The 24,185-nt window shown below is 44.1% G+C and overlaps 1 protein-coding gene across 6 annotated transcripts in view; it reads left to right on the forward strand.

The window, feature by feature from the left end:
• The window catches only part of FHIT (fragile histidine triad diadenosine triphosphatase), a 1,028,662-nt gene that overhangs the window by 332,427 nt on the left and 672,050 nt on the right, over positions 1-24,185 (forward strand). The window contains exon 1 of one of the 6 annotated variants that reach the window (XM_083493601.1): positions 4,616-4,690. The exons of the other annotated variants lie outside the window; for them this stretch is intronic. The gene's annotated coding sequence lies outside the window, so the exon portion shown is untranslated. Of the gene's footprint in view, positions 1-4,615; positions 4,691-24,185 lie in introns of those variants that run through there. 6 annotated transcript variants of the gene reach the window in all.

Here is a 24,185-nt window from a genome sequence, read left to right on the forward strand (position 1 = left end):
ATGTTCAGACTAAATCCAGGGAGAAGAGGAGTCTGGGATCTGACAGAATGATATTGGCTTTTCAGGCATGTTGTAGCCAGCCCAGCCAGCCAGCCAAGTCCACGTTGATCTGACTCCCCCAGAATTAAACCAAACAATTTGCATATATTTCAGGGTCTGGGTGACTGTAAGAACCAACCAGGTGCAGAGACCAAAGTCCTTTTTTCACAGCATCTCCTAGAGCAGTATCAGCAGAAATGCTGGGTGTATTTAGTTAAGAAAGACAATAATTCTGAAGATAGGGTGTGAGGAACAAGTGAGAAAAAATGCTGTTATATGAAATTTAAATGGGTCCAGTTAAGCTTTCATAGGTCTGCTGCACAGGGTTTTTCTCCATGGAACTGCAGGTTCCCCTTTAGTCTTACTGTTCCTTTTCAGAAGGCGAACCTACCTAATTCACACTTTCTGAAGCAATGCACAAACTGGAACACAGCCATTCTTCAAAATCTGCATGTGTCTGAATTTTTCAATGCAGTTCCCCAGCCAGGAAATGCATACAAAAATTCATATGCTAGAGTAAAGTGTGCATATAAAGTCACATATTCATGAAAATAGCAAACAAAAGTGCATTTTATTAGGCATATTCACTTTGCAAAAATGTGCATATGAGGCAAATTTGCATGCAAGGGTCTGTATATTAGGATAAATTTGCATTAAAGGGGAATATGAATTTTCATGCAGACTTTTTCTTTAAAAAAAATATTGCAAACTGAGGTGAAAGTGTTGACAGCTGAACTGAAGATTGCAAAAATGAGAAGCCGAGAGAAACTGAAATTGGTAGATTTGTGCATCCCTGCCCGCTATGTTACGTTGCATCATGCCTTCTCACATGAATGCCTTTCTGCAAAAATCCGCTACACTGTTGTTTGTGTCCCCCCCATCCTGCATGGAGCGACCGGTTTGTCTTGAATTGGTGTGAGAGTGATTTCTCAGGCCCATTATATTTGTCAGCGACCGTTACTTTTGAAACAGGTATTTCTCTCTCTTCTAAAAAAAATTATTAAAAAAATATATTGTCTCCTCATGGCATGGAGCATAAAAATAGTAAGTAAGTGGGTGAGAAACACGGATAGCAAACAGTGACAGGTGAAAAATATGAGCTGCTAGATTAACAAAACAGCATTGCCTGCTCTCTTGATATGGTAACACTCAGATGGGTTATCTTCCATGTGAGCTGGTGAATTTCTTAGTATAGTGTTACAGTGGTACCTCGGTTTTCGAACGTCTCTGTTGACAAATGTTTCGGAACTTGAACGCCGTAAACCGGGAGTAAATGCTTCTGTTTTCAAACATGCCTCGGAAGTTGAACGGCTTCCGCTGAGTGTATATGTTATTTCCCCCAGTTTTCTCTATTAAATTTGCAGCCTTTGCGCCTCAGTTTTTGAACATTTCGGAACTCGAAATGGTCTTCCGGAATGGATTACATTTGAAAACCGGGGTACCACTCTATAGACAGATAGGGAAAGATCCCTTGAGATCCCTGTAGATCTCCAGTAGTGGAGCCTGACACTTGTTTGGGGGCTGTGATACTACATGCAGCTTCCATCTCCAGTGTGGCAACCACGTGGTTTTCTTCTGGCACACATTAAGCCTCTGATTCCCACCCACCCATTTGGTCACAAGGCACTGAGCATGGCGTCCTTTTTTCCTACCCCAATAATTACCTAGACCTGAAGGGAGGAAGTTGGAATATGCTCCTTTTCTTTCAATTCTGTGTTTTTCAAGGCTCATCATTAATTCTACTGGATGCAGTGTTTACTCAGATCCCTTGTAAAAGTGGGGTCTCTCTCTCTCTCTGTGATTGTGTCTGTGTGTTTGTATGGTTTCATTAAAACAGGCTTTTTCAGTGACATGTTCCCCCATTTGTGGAATTTGCTCCCCTGGGAACCACGTCAAACACCATCATTGTCAGTTTTTAGGTACAAGGCTAACATATTTTTATTCCATTTGTGGTGGTTAAATTGGCAAATACTGTGGTGCTCATCTCTTAGCAGGGTGGGGTAAGACTTGTCCTTTTATTGTAACATTGGGCAAGCAATTTAGGCATTTTGTATTGTACGTGGCGTGCTCTGGTCCATGGGGTCATGAAGAGTCGGACACGCCTAAACGACTAAACAACAACAAATTGTACGTGGGTTATTGTTTCTTTGGAATGGAATTTTAATTCACCTAACCTGTTTATATTCTACCTGGTTATGCCTGTTAGAGGCCTTTTAAAAATAAAGCGACTACCAAATGCGGAAAACAACAAAAACAACACACTTTTTCTTGTTCTGTCTCTCTGTAGGGGTGGGGCTGGCCTGGGTGACAGAGCCTGTGACCCTCACTTAAAACTCCAAATACGTCCACGGGCCTTAAAGAAGTTGGTGACTCCTGTAGCATGGTGGAAAGATATCACTTCAGTCACAGAATTACCTAGGTGGCTTTATGCAAGCCATTATCTCGCTTTTCAGCGTTATTCAGATATTATTAAGGGGTTGCTGTTAGGAAGTCCACGTATGAGTTCATGTAAGTGAGGGTGTTTACCTGAAAGTGCTGTTCTGACACTGATACATTTAAAACTGTATGCAATATGCATTCTGTGGTCCTGAGGATTCATTCCCAAGCGATGCGTAAGCTCAAGGCGGCCCTGCATAAAGAGGCCTCCATTGTGCAACATTAATCTATGGCCGACCTTAAAGTTTAGAATATTTCACACCAGGGCGATTAGGAACACCCACAGTTTTGTTCGATGCGTGTTTTAAGAGTGTTTTGTTACATGTTCCTTTCGCTTCCCAGTGCTGATAAATATCGCACTCAAAATAGCCACCTAACTGGAGAGAAAATATTCTTTCCAGCATGCTGTGTATGGATTATGGGGGGAAGTTGCAGTTGTCCTAGTTGTAAGAGATGTCTAATTACCGTGGTGAACAAACAGCCCCGTTTATTCAACAGAAGTTCAGCTCCCCCCCCCCCCCGCAACAATGAAAGCAAGATGTGCTGTTCCTGGGAGAAGGAGGAAGAGCTGCAGAGTAACCTGAGGCCATTTTTCTGACTATAGCCAGGCAGTTTTGCTTCAGGGTACTGCTTTTGTTATCTCCCCTTGCACCCTCTGAGAATGAAAGCGTACAGAGAAGCTTCCAAGAGAGAACTACCTGTTTGAGCGAGATTCGGTAGCTGAAGGAAGTTTCTATTGATGGATAGGAAAAGGAGCCGCTCCGTCATCACTAAAACAATGTCTGCTCAATGGACCCGCTGTGATTGCTGAAGGCTTCTCTCCTCTATCCTAGTTTAGCAACAAAAGGTTACATGAGGAGTCCTAGAGACGAACCTCCGGTGGGTGCCCTGCACACGCTTTTTAGATGAATGGTCTGCTCTCTCCACCCTTGTACCAAAGCCAGATTTTGCCAGCAAAGGAAATCCCTGTTCATGTTAGATCCTGCTGAGAAGCAAATAGTTGTTTGGGGATTTAAGCCTCATTACATTCTGTTTGAAAAACACGGCTCACCTTGATGACCAAAGAATTAATCCATGTTATGGTTGGCTCATCCACCCCCACCCCCAATTTTTTCCCATCCAATTCACAGACAAATTGGGACAGGTTCAGTAATTGGGGTGGTGCAAACTAGGAATCAGCAAATGCATCAGTTTGGGTTTCCCTCAATTTCTCCTTTTCCCAATCCACATTTCTGCATCAGCTGGTGATTATTTTATTTTTTAAAAAAACAGTCCTTGCTAAAATTAAACGTACATTTTTGACAGCTTTTTAGTGCACATTGCTGCTAATATAGACATCTTTGTTAGTATACACCTTTTGCAAGAAAGCATTTTTTAAAATTGGAATTTTATTTACAACATAACATAACCCCCCCACCCCTAGTACACAAATCCACCCTCATTAAACATGGGAATAACATACAGTGAGCATAACATACAACAATACAAACAACCAAATAAAAGACTTCCTTTATCCTGTATCTGGCTTCCTTATTTACTTCTTATAAACTGTTTCCTTTATGAATAATTATTAAGATTTTTCTAATTATAACTTAAATATCCACAAAGTCTCCTGCAGACATTAATCGAAACAAGTCCAGGTATGTATTTTAGGGCACTGTTTTGTGACGTATTCTCTGCATTTTCCCCATGCTTTTTGAAATTCTTGTCTAGTGTTATTTTTCCCAACTCCTTATACTCTCTCTCTCTCTCTCTCTCTCTCTCTCTCTCACACACACACACACACACACACACACACAAATTGCAACATTCAGAGAAGGGTGAATTTCAAAGAATGGCTGCATTTTGGATTCCGCACTGTCCTGGGAAGTGCCGATTAGGTTGGTTCTCATTAACATGAACTGAACCAAATTTCTCCCCCCAACCCTCATGCAAACAAGGATGGATTACAGCCTACCTACAGTGCTAGCATCCTTTCCCCAAAGCTGCTTGGCAGCCCCATCCCCCTGCTGCTCTTTCCAGGCAGGAAACTCACTCTGGTGCCTCTCTGGAAACCATCTCAGAGTGAAAACAGAAACAGGAAGCAATAGTAATAATACTAAGCAGTGGTGCCCAACAGCAGTGACTGCACATGCAGCAATAGCAGCAAAAAGAGTGAAGAAACACACATCGTGAGATTTGGGGAAGCATTCCACACCACCCAGCCCTCTGAAATGTAAGCTTTGGAAAACTCAGATTTTTAAATAATAATAATAATAATACTGTGACATATTAGCTTTCACTGCATAGGGCAAGGGGGGTGATATTCTACATTTTCTACCATCCACAGAACAGTACTTTCTCATTCCTTAGTATTTTTGCCTGGTTCTCTCTATTATTACGTGAACAGCTACAGCTGGCGATTGCTGCCAAGGTACGCACTCTGCATAAGGAGTTCCAAATCTCGAAAGCTTGACCTTTGCCGCTGACACGGCCAAGACGTCGTTGTGGCTGCTTTTCAGTCTCTGCAACTGGAAGAGTTGTGACAGTGTGTTGGGAAGTCACATGATATCTGTCGTAAATGTACAGCGACGGAATGAAGGTGATGTTTTACTGCAGTACTTAACACTTGGCACTAAGTAGGAGTTGATTAGGCAGGAAATAGACAATGAATTAATTTGAGCAAATTACAAGGGGATTAGTAGTGGATGTAGTTTTATGTCACAAGTGGAACATGATAGAGATGCTTACCCAGGAACGGGAGTGAAACAGGCCTGCTTCCGTGTGTTTATATAGCTTTTATTGTACTTCTTGTGCTTCTGAGAGCAAAAAAGTAAAAGAAAATAGAAACTACGGTACTCTGGATTTTTAGATAGGCTCTATGATTAAAGAGTGATCTACTCAAGGGCAGACCACTTTGTTGTCGGTTAGGGCAAATTCTCAAACCTTAGTCATTTCAGGACAGCTTCTTGTATAGATGCCCAGAGAAGTGATTGGTACTTGCTGATGACTGAAAAGGAGAAGAAAGTACTGAAGTCAGGGAGAACTTAAATAAAATGGAAGACTGGAACACAACACACTAATCCTGTTATTAAAAACACAAATGCATGCGAGCACACAGAGAACTTATGCATGATTCAGACCTGCCTTGTGTACAGGTTTTAAATTGCACCTCATCTAGCTGATAAATCTAGTTTGTCATTTGTTTCTGGTTAGTTTAACCTCAGCAGTTTTGTTTTTTTTGTTTTGCACATTGCTACTAGTAATTAAGCATCCAAGAGCTCAGTTGCTAGATCAAAGCCAAGCAAACAGCTTGGTTCCTCTGCAGGTTTTTGCTGCTCCCTCAAAAGAATCTAGTTCCTCAAATTTCCTACCAGGGAAGCAAGATTTAATGATCAAATGGATAAGTTCTAGACATGCGACAAGTTAGGGTCTTTTCAGATGGGAGGTTTCCTCGACACCCACAAATTGCAAGTGAATTCTGCAAATCCTGGTGTGGATAGCAGCTAACCATGCTGGCTTTAGATATTAAGGAAAAACTTACAATTGTGACTCTGTTCAGCACCAGAGCTGCTGCTCCTCCTCCTCCATCGCACACAGAGGTTGTTGGTGATAAAATGATGCCCTCTTTGGGACTCTCCTATCTGAAGCCACTGCTTCCTGTTACCCCAGGACCAACCCAAGTCATTTTTGCACCTGAGGTGAACCCAAAAAAGGTGCCTCCCTCTCCACTATGGGAAAAGAAGTGAGTGAAGAGCTTGTCACGGCTAAAATGGCCGCTGTTTCTTTAATGTGAATAAAGCTGGGTCAGCATGACTCAGCGGTCTACATCAATCTGTATATATATAAGTGAGAGATGTTAGTTTGTTGGTGAGACTGGTGTTTGGGTTGGTTGGTGCTGGTGTGTATTCAGTCGTGTTTTGCACAAAGACTTTTAATAAAACTCTGCAAGGATATTCCCGTGGACTCTTTTTGTACCGACAAGGAGACTGAGAAGATAAAGGGAGGTCAGAACCCTTTCCTTCTTTTTTTTGCTTTTTACAAACACTGACAGGTTATGGGCCCAGTGTTTCTGAGCATGTGCAGAGTGCAAAACGACTAACAGCATTTCAGCAAGGAGCTGGTGAGTCCTGGTGGTGTACAGAGACAGTGGCTGTGCGTTGGAGCAGTTGGTGGCAAGCTGTAACTGTCTGCAGTGACGCTGGAGCGGCTAGGATCTGAGGATCAGGAAAGCACTCAGCGTCGGCTACTGGAACAGTTTGAACTGCTAGAGGACCACAGTAGGCGACTCACAGAGCGGCTACACCAGTTGCAGAGCCAGGCGGGACCTGAGGGTCAACAGAGGCAGCAGCTAGAAGCCGGTGAGTGCCAGCCAGGACCATCCAGTTGGACTCTAAAGAGAGAGTCAGGAGAGATTGCTGGAGGCCCTACAGAAGGGGCTCAGCAAGCACCAGCAGAGATGGCAGATTTCCAGTCTTCCCAAGTTGTAAATATTGGGGGAGGCATCCCTTTTGAACTTCTCTCAGAAAGCAACTGGCTGAGTTGGTCAATTAAAATGCAGCAGTTGTTAAGGAGAGATGGACTATGGGACTGTGTTGAAACTGAGGTTTTGAGAACTGACTCTGCTGAGAAAAAACGGCTAGATGAAAGGGCTCGTGCCCAAATTATGCTGTGTTTGAGCAACTCTCAGTTATTGCATGTAGCAAATGCCAGCACAGCGTTTGAGTGCTGGAATGTATTAAGGGCAATGCATGTCAGAGAAACTGCTGGAACTATCATTTCTCTGACCAGAAGGCTGTTCAGGACTGTTATGAAAGAAGGTGAGAGTTTGGCAACTCATCTTCAAATGCTGAAATCTCTGTTTCTTCAACTACAGCAGAGAGGTAAGCGTTATGATGAGACTGACCAAACCTACATTATCCTTTCAAGTTTGCCTGAAAGCTGGTTGCCTGTGATTAACAGCATGGAGAGTATGCGTCCCCGAGATCTGACCCTTGAGTATGTGGTTGGCAGATTGACCGAAGAAGCAGAAAGAAGGTCAGATAGACAGGCTGAACTCCAAGAGCGGAGGAGTTACAGCAAAGGGGGCCAGCAGCAGAATCTGCCAATGGAGCAACGCCAAGGTTTGGACTTGGCCATGGCGGTGAGGAGGTGCTATAGATGTAACCAACCCGGGCATCTCCAACGTCAATGCAGGGCAAGACTTCCAGGAGACGACGTGGAGCAGAGACAGCAATCGACACAGAAACGTAAGCAGAAGGGGTTCTCTTCAGGGAAGAAGAACACGCGTTCTGCTCAGTTTGTGTCTGCATTTTCTCGGGAGGAGAGAAAGATACCTCGAGGAACATGGTTGCTGGACTCTGGCAGCAGCAGGATTATCTGCAATAGTCGGGAGGACTTTAAGACCCTGGAGAAGCCAGCTGATGGAAAAGACTCAATTTATCTTGCTGATGGTCGTAGAAGCAAGATTGATGGCCAGGGAACATGTTTCCTGCAGTGCTTGAACACTACTCTACCAGAGACTCTGTTTGTCAGCAGTTTGGACTATTGTTTACTGTCTGTAAGCTGTTTGATTAACGCAGGGTATAGTGTTAAGTTCACGCAGGATGGCTGTCTGATAAAGAATGAAACTCAGGTATGTGGCCATGCAAAGTTGGAAAATGGGTTATATGTAATGCAGGACAAGCCAGTTAAAGCAGCCCAGGTGGTTCAGGATAATTTGCCAGTTCATAAGGGGTGTGTACATCAACTGCACAGAAAACTGGGTCACGCCAATTTCCGTGTGCTTTCAGAAATGCAAAAGGTGTGCAAGAACCTAAAAGTAAATAGCTGTAACTGTTTCCTAGACTGCAATGTATGTAAAATGGCCAAATCTAAGAGGAAGCCTGTGGCTTCTAAAAGCGACAGAGTATCTAAAGAGGTTTTAGAGCTTGTCCATTGTGACGTGATAGGCCCTTTTCCACAGAAGACTGAAGGGGGCGCCAGATATGCTTTTCTGGTAATAGATGACAAATCACGTTTTAGTTGGCTGTTTTTGTTAAAGCAGAAATCTGAGTGTTTCCCCACATTCAGAGAATGGGTTGCCCAAGCTGAAAAGCTCTTCGCTCGGCCTGTTGTGCAGCTGCAAACAGATAGGGGCGGAGAATTTCTGAACAAACAATTTGGGGCATGGTTGCGACGTAAGGGGATCACTCATCGTTTGACTAACCCTTATAGCCCTGCTGAAAATGGTCTGTGTGAAAGACGTGGGGCTGTGATACAGTCAGTAAAGGACTGCCTGCTAGTGGATGCAGGATTGAGCCACAACCATAGGCTGTGGGGCGAGGCTTTTCTGACCGCGAACTTTTTGATTAATAGAACCTGGTCTAGCTCTATAAAAGATATTCCATATCGTGTGTTGTTTGGTAAAGAACCAGAGTGGACAATGCTCCATAATTGGGGTTCTTGGGCACATGTAAACATCCCCAAAGCTCAGCGTCAGAAAGGGGGCGCTAGAGCGCAGAAACTGCGGTTTGTGGGATATCAGTCCTATGGCAAAGGGTGGCGTTTCAATTTACGCCCAGGACGCGTGGTTCTGTCACGAAGTGCAGACTTTGCTGACCAGGACAGATGGACTGTGATCCATGCCAACCCTGATTGCCTACTGCCCCTGCAAGTAAGAGAAGAGGCTTCTTCTCAGCCATTGGCAACACAGGAGCAGAATGAGGAGGAGGCACAGATTTCCCCAAAAGGTGTGGCAATAGATAATACTTCTCCAGAGGAAGAGGAAGAAGAGCCAGAGATAAGGGGGGAAGAAGAAGTAGTTGTGCCTAGGCGCTCCCAGCGTTCAAACAAGGGTGTACCTCCTCAGCGTTTGACCCTAGGAGGAGTGAGAGTATGCAATGTGAGTTGTGTGGAACCACAAAGTTATAATGAAGTCTTAGACTTACCCCCTGGGGAACGTGCTTTGTGGGAACAAGCTATGAAAGAAGAAATGGACTCTTTTAAACGTAACAAAGTGTTTGAGGTCATAATGCCGCCACCTGGTGGCAGAGTGGTGTCATGCAAGTGGGTTTACAAAAGGAAAACCCTTGCATCTGGGGAACCACGTTTTCGAGCCAGATTAGTAGCCAGAGGGTTCACTCAAATTAAAGGGGAGAGTTATGATGAAGTGTTTTCTCCCACGGTAAAGAGTGAAACTTTTCGTTTAATGCTTTCCATTGCTGCTGTAAGACAACTAGCAGTGCACCATTTTGATGTTGATGCTGCATATCTGCATGCAAATTTAGACCATGAAGTGTTAATGAGACAACCCCCTGGGTTTGAAGAGAAGAATGGTGCAGTCTGGCGTTTGAGAAAGGCTGTTTATGGTCTCAAACAAAGTGGAAGGTGTTGGAACCAGTGTTTAAATGAAGCCCTTGTAAAACTTGGTTTTAAAAGGAGTGTGGCTGATCCATGCCTGTACACCAAGGGGACAGGCAACAAATATCTAATGCTCTTAGTCTTTGTTGATGATTTGCTTGTGGCAGGGAGTTCCACAGATGAGATCCAGAAGCTCACAAGTCAACTAGAAAAGAGGTTTAAGCTTAAAGCCTTAGGGCCTGTAAGCAATTACTTGGGAGTAGAAGTAAGGCAGGAAGCAGATGGAAGTTTCCTATTGAGCCAGAAAGAGAAAATTCTTCATTTAATAGAGCAGTTTGGCATGGAAAACTGCAAGCCAGTTCAGACTCCCATGACACCAGATTTCCCAAAGACAGTGTGTGATGATGAATTTGATCAGCCTGAGTTGTATCACTCAAAAATAGGATCACTGTTGTATTTAAGCCAGTGGTCAAGGCCAGACATTGCATGTGCTACAAATGTTCTGAGCCAACGTGTATCTAAACCCAGTACTGCCGATTGGTGTGCTTTGAAAAGGCTTATCAGATATCTAAAGGGGACATTAAATGTATGTTTAAAGATATCTAGTGCACAAGATGAAAAACTAGAAGTATTTGTTGATGCGGACTGGGGAAGCTGTGTAGCTACTAGAAAATCTACAAGTGGAATGGTTATGGTGTTTGCCAATTCCATAATTGAATGGAGGTCAAAGAAACAAGGATTTGTTGCGACCTCATCCTGTGAGGCAGAATATGGGAGCCTGTCGCTAGCATGCAATGAAATCATGTGGTTTATACAGATACTAAAAGATCTAGATTGTAAAGTTGATTTGCCTATCCAAGTGTATGAAGATAGCCAATCGTGCATTGCATTAGCAGGCTCGGAAATAATGAAATCCGCATCAAAACATATTGCTATCCGTCATGCGAATGTGAGAGATTGTGTACAGAATGGGGTAATCAAACTGGAGTACTGTCAATCACAAGATAATATTGCTGATTTGTTTACCAAGCCTTTGCCAGCAACATGCCATAATGAATTGATGACAAAACTGGGTTTATGTATATAATGTATTGTTGTATTGTTGTAATGTATGGTTTCTGTTGGGGTTTTTCGCATTTAAGAAACAGAAGGGGTGTCACGGCTAAAATGGCCGCTGTTTCTTTAATGTGAATAAAGCTGGGTCAGCATGACTCAGCGGTCTACATCAATCTGTATATATATAAGTGAGAGATGTTAGTTTGTTGGTGAGACTGGTGTTTGGGTTGGTTGGTGCTGGTGTGTATTCAGTCGTGTTTTGCACAAAGACTTTTAATAAAACTCTGCAAGGATATTCCCGTGGACTCTTTTTGTACCGACAAGGAGACTGAGAAGATAAAGGGAGGTCAGAACCCTTTCCTTCTTTTTTTTTGCTTTTTACAAACACTGACAGAGCTGCATCAGGAATAAGTGGGGAAGAATGTTATACACCAGGAAGCTAAAAACCTGAATATATGAACACTATATATATAAAGAGTGCAGCATTTTTCTTTTTTTGTGATTGGTGAAGAATTCCTCTTGTTCTCACCTTCATCTGCTAATGGACAGCAGTCTTGTCTTTGGGGCAAATCCAGTCATCCCATCTGTGGAAAAATGGATAGTCTCCTCCTCCAGGTCTTTTCTACCTGTTCTCTAGGTATCCGATGACTGGATAAACAGGGGCATCCCTGAGGACAGTCAAAACTCTTGGTTTCTCAGCCCCCCCTTTTTTTGCATAGCCAGGAAGTGACCTTGTATGTTCACTTGGAATAACACCAAATGACAAAGCACAGGAAACGCTCAAGACCGCTGGGGACCTCTAAGCTGAAGTTGCTTTTACCGAAGCTGTTCTCCCACTTCAGAAGTAACGAACATTCCTGTGACAGAGTGTAATTTTTGTTTGAAGGGAGAAGCATTAAACGGCCCATGGAAGTGTGGCTCAGCATATTTCATATAAATCTTGCAAGGGGAAGGAGTTAGGATGGGGTTTTCCTTTGGCGGGGGGCTTAGAAGCAAATTTGCCGCTTATCTGCAAGGGAGGGGGAGAAGCTGGCTTTAGAACAGCTCACAGAGGAAGCAGCAGAAATTTATCTTAGCTAAAGAGCTGGAACGCAGCCCAGGAGGACGCAATGCTTATTGTGCTAAAATAGGTGTGCTATCCTGAGGGCTTCTTGTCAATGGCTTTGGCAGCTCGAGAGACTGGCACCAACAGTGTCTTAAGCTGCTTGCCAGGCACAGATTCCCAGCAGCAAATTTGCTTGTGGGCTGAGTCTTGTTCCACAAGCATGGTACAGATCAGCTCTCCTCTTCAGGAGCATAGGCTGAAGAGGAGTCGGAGCAGGGCCTAAGCCAAACCTAAGCACAACTTCTTGCCCCCAAGCCAAACACAGTCCCATCAGCCATGGTTTATTGGGGTTCCTCTTTTTTTGCGGGCACTGCAGTAAAAACAGGATGTTTCAGGCTCACAGAGGGCACTATATATATATCCTGTGTTCAGCTTAAAAGGTAAAGGGACCCCTGACCATAAGGTCCAGTCGTGACCGACTCTGGGGTTGCGGCGCTCATCTCGCTTTATTGGCCGAGGGAGCCGGCGTTTGTCTGCAGACAGCTTCCAGGTCATGTGGGCAGCATGACTAAGCCGCTTCTGACGAACCAGAGCAGCGCATGGAAACACCGTTTACCTTCCCACCAAAGCAGTACCTATTTATCTACTTGCACTTTGACGTGCTTTCGAACTGCTAGGTGGGCAGGAGCAGGGACCGAGCAACGGGAACTCACCCTGTCGCGGGAATTCGAACCGCCGACCTTCTGATTGGCAAGTCCCAGGCTCTGTGGTTTAACCCACAGCGCCACCCACATCCCCCTGTGTTCAGCTTGGTGGGCCATAAATAGGTGATTTAGGCTGTTTTACTGTGTCTTTTGAACTTTTGGGGCGGGGAGTTGCTTTGAGTTTACCTTATTAAGAAAAGTATTTCTTAGTGAAAATAGGTGCGGTGCTTTCAATAGTGCGTCATCATCATAGCAGTTTTTGTTACACCCTGTCATTTCCTGCTGCTGTTTTAGAGTAAGGCTGCAAGGGGTATTTTAAATGGTTCATTTAGAGCTTTATCTTTGCAGTTAACTGCCTTGAGGTTTCTGGAGGAAGGATGGGGTAGCAGGTGCCAAGAAAAGCCTCTGCCTAAGACCGTGATAATTTCTGCCAGTCGGAGTAAACAATACTGGACTGGATTAACAAAATGCTTGACCTGGCATGAGGCAGTTTGCTGTATTCCTAGAAGACTCAAATTGCCCTTGTAAACATTCAGACTTCACTGAGAACCGGGGCACAAAGTCAGCTAAGGGTATACTTCCCAAAGGTGGCTTTGATGTGACTTGCCTACAATGAATGGTGCTGTTTTCAGGTGATAGGCGGACCTGTTGCCATTGACAGGCTGGTGGTTTGACAGAGATTATCAAGGAAGCACACTTCTTGCTGAAAGCAGCGTCTTTGATATTGTGCTAAGAGAAATTCACAATCTGTGGTCAGAATAAATTATGTGTCGTGGTTATGTGCATGTGCATAATTAGTACCTCCAAGACAAATTATTATGAGAGCCAAGGAGCTGTGTGAGAGGGAAAGGGATTTGCTGAGAAAACAAATAGATCATCTGCCTGTTCAGTCCAAATATATTCCCTCTAAAGCAGGGGCAGCTAAATTGTGGTGGTGTTGCAACCCAACAAGTCACCTCAGCCCGAGCCCACACAGTCAATGGCCATAAGGCAAATACTAGCTTCATAAGAGGGATTTTCCTCTTGATCAAAGCAGGGGAAGAAAATATGACCTTTAAAGCCCAATATGGCCTTGGCCCAGTATACCTGAAGGAGCATCTCCACCCCCATTGCTCAGCCCGGACACTGAGGTCCAGCTCTGAGGGTCTTCTGCTGGTTCCCTCCCTGCGAGAAGCAAAGTTACAGGGAACCAGGCAGAGGGCTTTCTCGGTGGTGGCGCCCTCCCTGTGGAACGCCCTCCCGTCAGATGTCAAGGAAATAGACAACTATCTGACTTTCAGAAGACATCTGAAGGCAGCCCTGTTTAGGGAAGTCTTTAAGGATTGATTTTTTTTATTACGTTTTCAGATATGTTGTAGGCCGCCCAGAGTGGCTGGGGAAACCCAGCCAGATGGGCGGGGCATAAATAAATAAATAAATAAATAATAAATAAATAAAATTCCTTCCAAATCTGTTTTGATCCAGATAATCAGCACACACACACACACACACACACACACACACACACACACACATCCCATCTGATACCAGCTGCATTTTTTTTTAATGTGTAAGTAAATAGATGAGACCTTTGATATAATGTCTAATTTGGCTCTCAGATATGTTTATCTCTTGAGTTGTCCCAGCTTCTTGCCAGTTTGTGGCTCCAGAACCACAGGAACCCCCAACTACAGCCTCAGTCCTCTCTCCTGCACTGCCACAGCCTTCTACCCACTTAGGGGGCTTGGTCAGCTTCACCCGCTGTTTCTCATTGGCAGATGCCTTCCTACCAGATCTCAAGCAGCCTGCAAAAGCTCTGGCCTCCTTTTGCACCAGGTTTTGGGGAAAGTCTGCAGCCACAGGAGCACGCGGTGCCTTTTTGACAGGCTCAGTGCTTTCCGCAAAGTTCACGTTTGGCGATCGGCGCATTCACGCTTCGCATGGTATGGCTGTGCAGTTGCCATGGTGATGTTGATGTTGTCTGTGGATAATGCACAGAATTAAAAGTGCTGCTCCCTCATTGTAAAGCCTCAATAATCTTGCGTCTGTTCAGTTTCAAACAGCCCATGTTAACAGGGGAGTTTAATTTAGCATGTTAATAAAACCTTGCCAAAGCCATCAGGCCTCTCATCTCCCATAAAGAATACCTGTCATTCCCCCCCCCCTTTTTTTCTTTTTTTAGACATAATAATGTCCACAAAGAGCCATTTCTGAAATACCTGTGTTAAGAGGCGAGCTCTTGATTCTTCTGCTCCTTAGCAAAGTGGTTACCAGAGCAATGCTAGATAGATGCACTTTTAGAACCACAGAAACACAAAATCTCAAGGCATCTTGAGAGAGAGGCATTTCCCTTTCCTTTGTTTAATTCGGGAAGTGCTCAGTTTCATGAATGAGAGTTCTGTGCTTTGAACATGCAGCAGAAGAACCCTAGAAGCAAACTCCCCTGTCATTTCCTCCATTCAAGGGCCATTGGCCTTTTCTGATATCTGATCATTTTAGACAAGCCTTTATGCAGGGAACTTGCCGGATAGCCAGAGGACTACGTATGCACTTCGTGCAAGGCAGTCTGGAGTTAGCCTTAACATCTGTTAAGATAAGAACCAATTAATCAAGATTGATACTAGGCAACGTGGACTAATTTAAACTCGTTTGTTAATGCAACTGAAACAGAGAGCACGAGAAGGAGCGCTCATCAGTGAAATTAAGAGCAAAATGGTTACCTATTATGTATGATGGGGGAACGGCATCATTTACAGTGATGTTGACAAAATGTGTACATGCAAGCATTATTGCATTTGTGGCTGTATACAAGGCACCGGAAGAACTCCGGAGGAAAAGAATGGTGAAAATGCAAGGAATTAAAGCACCACAGCTCATCTTCTCTTTATGAATAAATGTAAGGCCTTGTGAATGACATTATGGGCCTTTTTGGGTTTATTGTTCCTGGCTTAATAAGCTAAAATAGATAGGGGTTTTTTCCCCAGAAAAGCAGACAAAACAAAAGGAATAATAAGGGACCTGCCCCCCTGCGCCCCAAATATAGATAGAAAACGGCAATGTACAATAAAGTTGTACAGAGAAAGTAACTTGGTTTTTGGAATTAAAGTGTCATTCAAATTAGCTTTGTGGCAATTGGAGTCTTTGGGCCATTCCTAATCTTCTCTAGCCAAGCTGCAAACACCTTTGCGTAGGGTAAAGGCATTGCCACCCCTATCAATGCCCCACTAGTGTATACACAATCAGAAATGAATCTGACATGAATAAAGCTGTGCTGATGTGAACAGCTGGGGAGGGGAAGAACTGGGAAACATGTTGGGTTTTGGGAACAACTTCACTGAGCTCTATGGCGGTCATGTGAATGCACTCCAAGACGATAACCTCGTCTTTCGTTTCCATTCCTTTTAATGAATGGGGGGTGCAGGGGAGGGGGAAAGATTCAGTGGTGTCTGGCCACTTTTCTCCATTCCCCCCAAGATTTCTGGGCTCGCTGCATGGAGAGCGAACATACGTTTCGTTTACGTATGCCTCTGAAGTAACGGCTTGTAACATTAAAGAGTCTTTCTGTCTACCTTGTGAGTGTCATGTTAACTCTGGTGTGGAGCTTCGTGATTGCCTTTGATGTGCCTTGATCTTCTTTCTCTTGCTTTCCATCCTGAACTATGTTTTATTCAAGTGAAGTGGAAGTTATTGACTCCTTCTGTAGTTTTGTTGCTAAGGCACCCCATGGAGAACATAAAAAATTATTTGGCCTCTGTGGATAAGTTTCATGTGTCACCCCGATGTAAAAATAGCGTTGGTTTTCGTTGGCTCCTTGAACCCTTAGGCTGAAGGTGATATTTAGATTTGTGATAATATTATAGGGTGGTGGGGGAAAAGATAAATTCTAAGGCCATTGTTTGAAGTCATTGCAAAGCCTTCTAAACTCTTCTCCTGCACCCTCAAGTGTACTTTTGGGAAAGGACCACATCTGATTTGGGTTGTGTTGATTGGCTTTGCAGCAGAGCAGCTACTTTGCATGCAGAGGGTCATAGTTTTGAATCCAGGCTTCTCCAGGTAGCATTGGGAGAGAAACCTTGTCTGAAGTCCTGGAGTGCCATAGCCAATCAGTGCAGATGATACTGAGCAAGATGCACCAATGGTGTCACTCAGTATAAGGCAGCTTCCTATGTTCCTCTTCTTCTTCTTCTTCTTCTTTGGCGATCACTCGTAGCCGAGTAAGATTGTCTTCCATAAACATGGTTTTAACAATGAGTCCGTAAGTGACTGTGGAGGCCAATTCTGGACCCACACGTCCTTTCACAGTGGGGACATAGGTTTCCAGGTGGGAGTTGATCACGGTGTGGATTTGCCAAGTGTTCCTTCCTCTTAGCACGTTTCTCCCATGCGTCCTGAGTTTGAGTGTTTTCAAAGCCCATGACACCTTTGGTAAAGGCTGTTCTCCAACTGGAGCGCTCACAGGCCAGTGTTCCCCAGTTGTCAATGTTTATACTACATTTTTTTTTAGATTTTCCTTGAGACAGTCTTTAAACCTCTTTTGTTGACCACCAGCATTACGCTTTCACACGTAAGAGGAAAGTGAGGCCACACTAACTACCTCCTCCATCTCACAACACCTGTCCACCCTCATCCCCACCAACTGCATGTTCATAAGCTCCATGTCTGAAGGCTTCCCCTTGACTTTAGTGTGGGGAAGGGTGTTAGTGATGTACACATGACACTGAGGCTAGCTAGCTTGGCTCTCCTCACATGTCATTCAACATGTCAAATGAATGACAGAGAGCTTCCGCCTTTAACACCAGGGGCTGACGTGCCCTTTTCTGTGGCTGTTTTTAGAATTCATTGCAGCAGGGCCGGCCCAGCCATTACGCAAGGTGAGAGCACTGCCTCAGGCGGCAGAAGCCCCCAGGTTAGCACTCCCGTGGGTGTCCCACCTCTGCCACCAGCAGGGAAGAAGCAACACTTCCTTTTCCACCATTTTGGGGTGAGATCATGTCCATTTGGGGTGGGATTTCTCCAGTGCTATTTTTCTAGAAAAAGAGGTGCTGGAACTCACCATGAATGCTTCCCTTATTCTCTTGTAATGGCAATGGTGCTCACCGGAGAGGTGCCGGAACTGCGTTCCTGTGAGTTCCGGCTGAAAAGCAAAGCCCTAGATTTTGCCCCCAAATGGCATGTTCTCACTTGAAATTGGTTCTGATGGCAGCGACGCTTCTTTGCCAGCTGCAGATGTGGCAGCAGCGGCAGAGTGTGTGGCGGCAGGTATGATGGCAGCAGGGTAGGGCTACACTTCCCATTTTGCTTCAAGAGGTGAAACAGGGCATGCCTTCCCTTTCTTGCATTCTTCACCAAAAGGGATACGCTTTGTTGTTGTTGAGAATGTAAGCATCCCATTTTTGAAGCACACTTTATGCTGACACTCAGAGCTCGTTCTAGTTGGTCCTAGCAGGCAGAGACAGGGAGAGGTTAAGGTGGTTCACAACAGATGCTTCTTCTTAGAATAAACCTAGTTTTATTTGAAGATTGCCCCTCGGTTTAAGGAATATGAATTAAGCAGAACATGACATGGTGCCAGGATTAAAGTACCAAGTACGGCTTCAAATCAAACCGTCTGCTTATCTCCCTTCTCGTCATCAATCTGCTAACTTCTTATATTTCTCAGCTTTATTTGTCCTCTCAAGATTCTGAAGCATCACAGTACACGAGAGCTTTAGATTTCTATGGAATCTTTAAGTGCTTCATCTCTGCGGCTTGCTAACTTCTTCACAATAGTCTTTGATTCAGAGATGAACAGAAAGTGGCTGCAGTCCTGAGTTTTACAGGACTGGAAGCTGTTGATGTTTTTGAAAGCCAGCAGGCAAGCCAGGCTGAGAGACACAGCTATGAAGAGGTTTTTCTTGCAAAGTAAAGTGAAACTTGGGAGAAGGAGGGAGAGAGAAATTTTGTAGGAAGGCAACGCGAAGGTGAGTCACCTGAATAATTTTATATTGCAAGTCGCTTTGAGACTTTATATTTCATAAACAAAAGTGACTAATAAGCCCTAATAACAATATTTTAAACAGACTTCATGCTGTCCTTATAGGCAGTCAAGAGATCCCATCATAACACATCAGAGTGTAATTAGCATTAAAAATCTAAAGCTGCTAAACAGATTACTGGAAGGCGTAGGGATCAGTTTAGAGAAAGCAGTTACACTGAGGCAGGGAACGGAGATGGCCGGCAAAGTACTCAGAGTTTAGGCTTAGATACAAGTTTCAGGGACTCATAAAGAGGTAGGGTTTACAAGCCCCCCAAATTATTCTCCCCCTCAGGTTAAAATCTGAGCCAGAGAAGAACTTGCCTGTTCTCACCAAGCCAAGCCCTCACTGCCCCTTTCCCTTGCCTGGCACATGGTGGAGGCAGAACAGAAACTGCATGCACAGAGGGAGAAGAATGAGAGAGGCCTGTCATATTCCTCCCTCTTTGTCTCCTGGATGTTCTGTGTTAGGGCAAAAGGCTCCCAAAAAACTATGGGAGATGCAGTTCTCCTGTGAGTTGATTGCCATTTTCGTAATTTTATATAATCTTACTATTGTAGAAGTTTCATAATACAGCACTGCACTGCACATTAGAACATTTAAATAGATTTAAATAAGCCTTTTCTTAACTTGAAGAAGCTTCTGTAGAAATCTGTCAATGCATTTTGAGCGGGAGTAATTTTTTATCAGCCTATATCTATGTTTTCTTTGAAAGCTCAAATAGCATGTTTGCTAAGGGCAAATACAATTATTTTAGGATATACTGCAAACTTTGCTTATGTGCCAGAAAGGAAGAAAAAGAACATGAAAGTGACATTTTCTGAATTACCCACAAAATGAGTAGTTAAATACAATCTTGGTGTAGCAAACAGAATCTTCCGAGATGACGTACATTACAGTGTGAGAGTTTCTTTAGGCATTTTGTAAGTGATATTGGAAAGATTATCTTTCCTAAGTGCTGATAATGCATGGTAGGTTTATGTCTTTATTACTTGCTGACAATGTCTTATTATTACTACATAAATTTGCTTTTACTCCTAATTAAACTTTCAAAAAGTAGTTAGGCTTGTCCTTTCGGAAGATGAAACAGTTGTGTGTACGCAGTGTCTCACAGAGTGATGCATGTGCAAAAATAATTATCGAAGGGAAACATCTATTGATAAAGTGCCATATGGCCTTGGCACAACTCTAGATGATCTTACAAAGACTTGTGTGTTTGTCAGAGGAAAACGTCTATCCTTAAACATAGCATTTGTCCTTGTTCTGCATGCTAACACATGACAGTGTGGCGCAACAAAGTGTTGGACTGGGACTCTAGGAAAGGCAGGTTCAAACCCTCATGGAGCCAAGATGCTCACGGGGTACCCTTGCACTAGTCACACACACACACCAACAAAGGTTTGATGTGAGGACCAAACAGGGAGGGGAGAGAATCTTTGGAGACAAGGTATGATATAGATCAGGCACACCATCTTGCCTCCGTGACAGTGGGTGCCTGGGGTGTGCCAACATCACCGTGGCGTGCGTGCATGTGACGTTGGCATGACGCTGACGTGCTGAAATCACTCGCGCATGTCTTGTAAGCGTGCTGATGTGTGCACGTCCCGCAACTTGTGTGTGCTGCAGGGTAGAATGGGGGGGGGGTGGCCCCTTCACTGGAAATTTGTGGGTACCCAGGCCCTCACAGCTCCACATAGATGGTGCCTATGATAGAATAAACAACTTCACAAACAACACATAGTTTCTAAAGGAACAATTAAAATGACGAGGAACTGTCACATAGAGCAGTTGGACTATTCAGGACAGACAAAAGAAAGAACTTCTTCAAGCAGCCCGTAGTTAAAATATTCCTTCAAGAAGTAGTGATGGTGCCAACTTGGATGGTTTTAAAAGGGCGTTAGGCAAATTCATGGAGGGCAAGGCTATTGATGGCTACCAGGCGCAATGGCTATGTTCTCCCTTCCCTGTTGGCTGCAGAAGAGTATGCTGGATTCGATGAGCTACTGGCCTGATGCAGCAGGTTCTTCTTACGTTCTTAAGAAACTTGAGCGTGAGAGCAACCTTCTGTCTGCTCTCTATCATTAGAATATCTGTATTTTGTATTTGATCTTTATTTCCGTGCGGCACCTGAACTCGAGTCCCCCAGCAGTGAAACATCGCCGCTTTCCTCAAGTCAATGTGTTAATGAAGCCAGCATTCAAGCCCTTCCGGGTGCCACAGAAATTGAAGCAGAAGTAATAGTCTTGCTGAATCCGTCAAGTTCAGACAAGTTTGATATATTCCTTCCTAATGAATTCTTTCACTTAGTTGTGCTCATTATCAGTTTCAGAAATAATCAGATGGTATTCACACTGGGGGTATAATTCCTTTGCAGAGTGGTCCAAACTCGGAATGTTTCTAGACTCCTCGTCACAAAAAAAGATAGTGTAGAACTGGTGGTGGGGGTGGAAATACAGAAAAGAGCAAGCAAAATAACCAGGAGGCTGCAATAACAATGCTACTAGGGAAGGAATTCTGCATAGTCCTGTTACAACTGTTCCATCAATGCAAATATTTCTGCTTCTCAGGCCAAACTATCCCTCCTTCTTCCCCAGTGCTGTTCTGGGGTTCTGCCGAACCCCACAGTGGGTTTTGAGTATGTGCAAGGAGGAGGTAAAGGCCCAATTGCACTAGTTTTCCAGTGTAGTAATGGGTACAAAAGGGTGGCGCTGTGGTCTAAACCACTGAGCCTCTTGGGCTTGCCAATCAGAAGGTCAGCGGTTCGAATCTCTGCGATGGGGTGAGCTCCCATTGCTCGGTCCCGGCTCCTGCCAACCTAGCAGTTCAAAAGCATGCCAAAAAGCGCTAGTAGATAAATAGGTACCACTATGGTGGGAAGCTAAATGGCATTTCCATGTGCTCTGGTTTCCATCACGGTGTTCCATTGTGCCAGAAGCAAATTAGTCATACTGGCCACCCGGAAAGCTGTCTGTGGACAAATGCCGGCTCCCTCGGCCTGTAAAGCAAAATGAGTTCGGCAACCCCAGGGTCGTCTGCAACTGGACTTAACTGCCAGGGGTCCTTTACCTTTTATGAGTACAGAAATGCATATTGTTATAGGTTTCTGATGATAATTTTCACCAGGTGGGAAAGTGATTCACTACCTGCATTTGCATGTCACTTAAAGGGAACAGACTCCTGCCAGAAGGGAAGCCCTAACCCCTGTGATTTCAGACAATCTTTCTTTCAGCTCTTTGGATTTGAGAGATTCTATGCCGGCCTGGGATGTTCTCGCACTTTAATGAGAGCAGCCCTTTGTGATACATGGAGCCAGCTTTGCAATAACCATATTTACACCAAACCCTGGTTTCCCAAAGGTGGAATATTTCCCCTCTAAGAGTTTATTTTGATGGGCATGTTATATGTGAAGACATTTTGTTGCAAGTAGATTTACATGGTTCAGTGCTTGGTTTTGCTTCTAGATGCTCTGCTGGGAGTTTTACTCGTATGCCAGGTCTTGTTTTTAGGCTTGCTGGCTGTCAGAATAATAGCAGCGGTAGTATATTAAGAAATATATCCTAGTTCATCTTCATTTCCCTTTAATATTGGCAGTTTGGGCCAGAGCCAAAGCCTGTTGAAGTTATTGCTTTCCGATTTGGCCTTACAGGACACAGAGGCCCAGAACTTCTGATCTCTATTATTGTCTCTTTTTTAACTGATGACTCCAGGCGAGCCATTTATTTTTATGTTATCATTCATATTTAGTTTCCGTACCCTGATTCTAAACATGTTGGCTTGAATCCTAGTTAAATTAAACTCAAGTTGACAAAAGGAAAGTTTTTTCCCCCCAGCCACCTGTGCTCCCAGAAAGCCTCCTGGGGTTGGGGAGAGTTGCTCCAAATTGTTCATAGCTTCTGCATCAACTTCTTTTGTGATAAATGGCAGGGAGAAGGGGAAAGCTATGTTTAAACACACACACATACGGCCCTGCTGCATTATGGGATGCCTTTTTTTTGAAATGCAGTATGACTAAAATGTGTTAGTAGTTTTTGCAATTATTTGAGGATGTGTGTGTGAAGGGGGGGGGGGAGTTTGTCAATTTGTCCATAAAGTGGGCTATCAGCATTAAAACTCCTGTATTGCCTTTAAGGTCCGTATAGTTAAAGCTATGGTTTTCCCAGTAGTGATGTATGGAAGTGAGAGCTGGACCATAAAGAAGGCCGATCGCCGAAGAATTGATGCTTCTGAATTCTGGTGCTGGAGGAGACTCTTGAGAGTCCCATGGACTGCAAGAAGATCGAACCTATCCATTCTGAAGGAAATCAGCCCTGAGTGCTCACTGGAAGGACAGATCGTGAAGCTGAGGCTCCAATACTTTGGCCACCTCATGAGAAGAGAAGACTCCCTGGAAAAGACCCTGATGTTGGGAAAGATGGAGGGCCCAAGGAGAAGGGGACGACAGAGGACGAGATGGTTGGACAGTGTTCTCGAAGCTACCAGCATGAGTTTGACCAAACTGCGGGAGGCAGTGGAAGACAGGAGTGCCTGGCGTGCTCTGGTCCATGGGGTCACGAAGAGTCGGACTAAATGACTAAACAACAATAAATTGCCTTTTTGTTCTTCCTAAGAGATCTCACCAGAGTGGTGGAGGAGTTTGAGTGTCGGGCTAGGAGCTGGGAGCCCAAGGTTCAAATCCCAACTTGTCCATGAAACTCACTGGGTGACCTTGAGCCGGTCACTGCCTCTCACCCTAGCCTACCTCCAGGGTTGTTGTCGTTTGAATGAGGAGGTGGAGAATAACCATGCACACCATCTTGAGCGCTTTGGAGAAAAAGCAGGATGATGATAATGACAATAACAATAACAACAACAAACAGATTGTGGCACTTGCTTGTCATAGAACTTTTTAGCAGGCATTGCTTCACCTTCCTGCCTCTTGTGTGGTGGCGCCCATGCTGATTATTACACAAGCTTTTGAAACCTTTCACTGGAAAGGGAGAGACTTCCCTAGCTTCTTAGGTGGTTAAGGAACAACAAAACTGAGACCATCACCAATAACCTGGCTTTCAAAAACAGCACTGAAGGCCTTGTCAAAACAGCTTTTGGAAACATTTAGAGCCAACAGATAGACTTCAATACGTAACTTCCAGAAGAGCGGCTACGTATTCCATGTTGTTCCATATACTCTTAAGCAGTCAACAGTCCTTGGTTTTCGCAGGTTCCTCATCCTGCCTTTTTAGTCCAAATCTTCAAGAATTTTTGCATTCCGGGTCTAGGATCTTGCTCTTTTTCAGGGCAATTAATGGCTGCCATAAGGGGCTTACCATTTTCCATAGCCTGCTGAAATGAATCAATTGTATTGGCAGGGCCATTATCAGATGTGAAAAGCGAGTCTCACGAGCAGATTATTCTTCTAAAAACAGCTTTTCCTGGATATTCCATCCTATTCTAGTTCAATCTCTTAGCGCTCTCAAACTCTGAAATCATCACAAGAAGAGAAAACACAATGCCAAGTACCTTTTGAGACAGATACTGTAAAATTAACTTTGGGTTTATGATCGCTACTTCAGGAAGTCACTTCAAAACCATAGACAATGCTGCTTTAAAATTGGA

The sequence above is a fragment of the Podarcis liolepis genome, assembly GCF_965112155.1.
Source record: "Podarcis liolepis genome assembly, chromosome: 2".
In the NCBI taxonomy this organism is placed as follows: Eukaryota; Metazoa; Chordata; class Lepidosauria; order Squamata; family Lacertidae; genus Podarcis; species Podarcis liolepis.